Source organism: Zingiber officinale, chromosome 1B (assembly GCF_018446385.1).
Source record: "Zingiber officinale cultivar Zhangliang chromosome 1B, Zo_v1.1, whole genome shotgun sequence".
NCBI lineage: Eukaryota > Viridiplantae > Streptophyta > Magnoliopsida > Zingiberales > Zingiberaceae > Zingiber > Zingiber officinale.
The window spans coordinates 28008021-28012819 of record NC_055986.1 but is presented as its reverse complement, the minus strand read 5'-3'; the positions used below and the strand labels follow the sequence as shown (position 1 = coordinate 28012819).

The following is a 4799-nucleotide window of genomic DNA, read 5'->3' as shown; positions in this document are numbered from 1 at the left end:
GTATATATGGATGGGTTTCATTATAGGAGATTTTTTTTCTCATGAAAGTGGGTCATGCTGGCTATTTGGATGAGGTACTTTTTTGATTTATCCTAATAATCGATGAAAAATTTTTATAAAATTAAAATAATCATCTTTAAAATTAATCGATTTTAAAAAATAGATACGTAGATAAAAAATAGAGTATATATGAATTTAGTGACAGTTATTGGCTCAACAAGGTGAAATGGTAAATAAATTTGAGTAGCAAAAATAATCTTTTATAATGTCCAGTAAGATATTATAAATAAACATTGATTTTCACTATATAATTTATAAATAAATATTATAAATCTATAGTCAATTTTATTTGGTTGTAATAGTAGGGCCGATAAATATTGATAGAGAGAAAATAATCTCATGTTTACTTATGAAATTCATAACTTTTCCACGATAAGCTATCATTTGGTTGTAATAGGTCTTATAATTGACACAAGTCTAAGTCCATTTCTACCCATTATTACAAAATATAATATTAAATATAGTAAACTGATAGCAAATAATATCAATCGGGTCCATAGCTCAGTGGTAGAGCAATTGACTGCAGATCAATAGGTCACCGGTTCGAACCCGGTTGGGCCCTTGACTTACATTTTAAATACTTAAACATATAATTTGTTACTGTCTTTAATCCTCAATATCCACTAGAATAAGGTATACTATAATATTATACCCTAAACCCTTTACTCATTTTTTTTATTAAAAATATAATTTTCCACTAGAATAAGATTAACTATTAGTTAACATGAATTAAGATAGAAGGTTCACTGTACTATAATCCTCAATTATTTATTATACCCATAAAAAAATGCAAATCATCCTCAATTATCATGATTTTTTTGCACTTAATATAATAAAAAAAAATTGAAAGAGGCAACCTTATCATCATTTTCTTTAAAAAATCACTCATTTTTCAAAAAAAAAAATAATAATCAAAATAACTCCACACATATTTTTCATTTTTAAAAAAATATGATTCTTCTAATGCTATATTGTAGTAGTGTGGCTACTATAACATGTTAAATTTTTTACTATAATATTGTTTCAATTTAGTTAAAAAATATTATATATCAATCAGTATTATATTTATAATTTAATTAAAATTATTTTAATTTGATCAAAATTAAATCAACAATAACAATTATGGTCTAGTAGCAGTTGTACTAGTTATTGTAAAATATTGCTGCAACTTGAGACACTGTTTTTTTTATTTATTTATTTAAAAGAGACTCTTTCGGTGAAAATGATAAGAACACACTTTTAGGCTCTGTTTACTCGAGAGAGTGAAAAGTAAAATTAAGGAAAAGTTTTCACGATGGAAAAGTTTTCGTCGTTTACTTCATTAAAATTTTCTGAAGGAAAAGTAATGTAATCCATCCGCGGATAATTTTGGAGCCAAAATCAATCACCTCAAAATCGGACGGAAAACAACGGATGGAAAAAAAATGACGCATGTACCCCTTTTGCATTCACAAAATTACACCATATACAAAAAAAAAATGACGCATGTACCCTTTTTAACTCACAAAATTACACTATGTACCAAAAAAAATGACGCATGCACCCTTTTTTATTTACAAAATTACATCATAAGTATTCACCTTCCTCTATCAAGATAAACAAGTGTGCAAAGGAAAAGATTTCTTTACCCTTTCTTTTCTCTTCCTTCAAAGATAAATTTCTATCGTTGATTCCTTTCCTTTTCTCATCCACCCTCTAGAGTAAACATAGCCTTAAGAAAACAATAACGAGGGATGACTTTTTATGATTTGACTCATCTTGGAGGCCAATAATAAGCCTAGCCCAATAGGCGCACCTGTTGCCTCAACATAGTAAATCTTATTTTAAAATTTTATTTTGATGGCAACAATTAGAACGAGAGGGGTAGGGGATGAATAATGATCATCGAAAATTAAGAGCGAATCAAAGTATGTAGTAGAAAAAAAGAAATACTAATAAATCAAGTTTTATTTGGGTCAGAGCCTTCGGCGACTCCTACTCCAAGGTCCGCACTCGTCGAGTACTTTTGTTGGGCAATATACTATCAGTTCGAAAATACATTACAGGATTTGATTATAAGAACTGAAAAGAATAAAATTACCAACACACAAAGGAAATCTGAAGAACTCTTCGTTCTTCAAACTTCGGAGCAGTCTTTCGGTGTTGTCGGAGTTTTTTTAGAGCCGCACGCAAGAGAGATGATCGTAGTAGTTGTTGTTCTGAAGCTCTTGGTTGAAGACCTTTATATAGGTCCATTCCAAGCGCCCGGACCGCTTGGGCGAGCCTGGTCCGGGTTCCTGGACCCTTTCCGGGCACTCGAACCCCCTTTTTTAGCTCCTTTTCTTGCAAAAAAAAAAAAGGTTAGTTTTGGGCAACAAAAATAGGTTCATCCTGCAAAACAGAGTTAGTACAACTCAGCAGATAAGAGTAGTAATTAGATTCTATCTCCTTCAGACCAAGATCTAGTCAAGATCTCAACTTAGGTTTTCCAAATTGACTTAAGTTGGATTGACGCTTACAGTTCCCTCAACGGGGAACGTGTCCTCACTGGATCTCTCCTCTAGTTGCTTACTTTCACTTACCAACTACAGTCATTTGATTTGCCTTTGACCCGCCAAGTCTTCCCTCCAGTTGTATGGTCCGCAGACCCAACTGGACTTCGGCCAATTATCAGGTCCCGCGGACCCAACCGAACTTCCCGCTAGATATCGGGTCCCGTGGACCAATTTGAACTTTCCACCAACTATTAGGTCCCGCGGATCTATCTGGATTTTAGTCTGATGTCAGGTCCTTCAAACCAGTCAACTCCTGCACACTTAGTAGAAAAGTTAGACAAACATCACATCTAACTTTAACTTATTTGTCATACATCAAAACCAGATTATTAGTACAACCTGTACCAACAATCTTCCCTTTTTTAATATAATGACATCCTAAGTTAAAGTTAGAAAAAAATACAATTAAGCAAGCATAAAAATTGAGTAACGTGAGTTAACATTATTTGATTTTTCTAACTTAACCTATTATCCTACCTCTTTGGCATACATCAAAAACTAATGCAAGAAATAGAGATAATTTAAGTAAAGGTTACATAAAAAGAATTTTACAAGTTTTCAAACAAATATGTCAAGTACTTTAGAGATGTTTGATAAAGGTAAAAGCTCAAGTACATTTGAGGGAGGAAACTCAGGTTTCAAAAAATTTACACTAATTTGAAAATAATTTTCTTAAAATTTATAAAAGATTTTCAAATAAATTTTCAAAAAGTATTAAAAACATGTTTGAATATATAATTTAATGTGAGGTTTTCAAAGGATAAGTTAAAGTAATTTTTAAAAACACTTTCTAAGTCATCCATTTCCAAAGTAATTTTGTAATTTTTAAAAGTGTAGTCTCTTTAGATTTTCAAACATATAATTTTTAAAGGAAATTTTTAAACTTTTGCAAACATGTTCCAAGAGTTTAAGCAAATTAGTTTTGAAACATTACATAATTTTCAAATAAGATTCAACAAATCAATGTTTTAAAGAAATTCAGCAAATTAATTTTGAAAATATTGTCAAAATATATTTCAGAATAAAGCGAAAATATTTTTCAAAAAAATTTAAAAAGAAAGTTTCTAAAAAAACACTTTAAAAAAAATTAGGTAAGAAATAATTTTTCAAGTTAAAATGATTTGATTTTTCAAAGACTTTCTCAAAGCAAATAACTTTTCGTAAGTAGTAAATTTTAAAAGAAAAGGTTTTTCAAATCAATGTTTCAAAATATTTTCAAAATAGTTGAACCCTGTCTTCCTTATAAGTTAACACTCCCCCTTAATTTGTACTAGGGTTTGAGTATGTTAAATTGTGCAATACATTTTCAATGCCCTTGCTCCCCCTTAATATAACACATTCTGGTTATCTTGGTTAGCAATCAGAATTTTTATCTTAGTACTTAGGGAATTTACTATTCGTAACACTAATGTTCATCAAATATATTATTTACACCTTATTATGATTGTTCACTTATGTTTGATTAATCATTAATTAAAAAAATTAACCTTAGATTTAGGTGTATTAAGTTAAAATTAAGTTTTAGATTAAATGAAATAATTTGTTACTAACTCAATAATGGTTAATCATTATCAATGGTTTATTGATGAATTTTTACTTGACTCAATTCAATAATTTAATACTAATTTGATTAAAATAACTTACATTTCATATTCACTAATTTAGTTAATTTTAAGTTTTGATTAGATTTAACTTAAACAAATTATTGACTTAAAGTTTGAGTTAGGATTAACTAAGTTGTAAGTTTAAATTAATTCAGAGTTAAAGTTAGTAAACAAAGTTAAGTAAGTTAAGGTTCAATTTGAGTCAATTTTTAATTAAAATAAATTATGATTTAATTTAAAATTTTGATTAACGTTTTGAGCTTTTAATTCAATTAAGTGTTAATTATTTACTTATTAATTATTTAATTTAGTTTAAAGTTAATTTAATTAAATTTTAATTGATTTAATTATTTATTTAATTAAGTTTTAATTAATTAGGTGTTAATTAAATTAAGGTTAAGTATTAGTTTTAAAAGGATTTTTTTAAAAAAAAAATTAAAATAGCTTTTAAAATAGTTTTTAAAATAATTTTTTAAAAAAATTTTAAAAGAATTTTTTAATTAATTAATTAGGGATAGAGTTAAGTTCAAAGATTTATTTAAGTTAAAAATTAATAATAAAATTAATTAAGTTAAAGATTAATGAGTTTTAAAATTGAGCA

The 4799-nt window shown here is 27.8% G+C and overlaps 1 non-coding gene across 1 annotated transcript; it reads left to right on the top strand.

Moving 5' to 3' along the window:
- The first annotated feature begins 550 nt into the window (after positions 1-550).
- Positions 551-622, top strand: TRNAC-GCA. Its single transcript has one exon. It is a non-coding gene; the product is annotated as a tRNA-Cys (tRNA).
- The last annotated feature ends 4177 nt before the right edge of the window (positions 623-4799 follow it).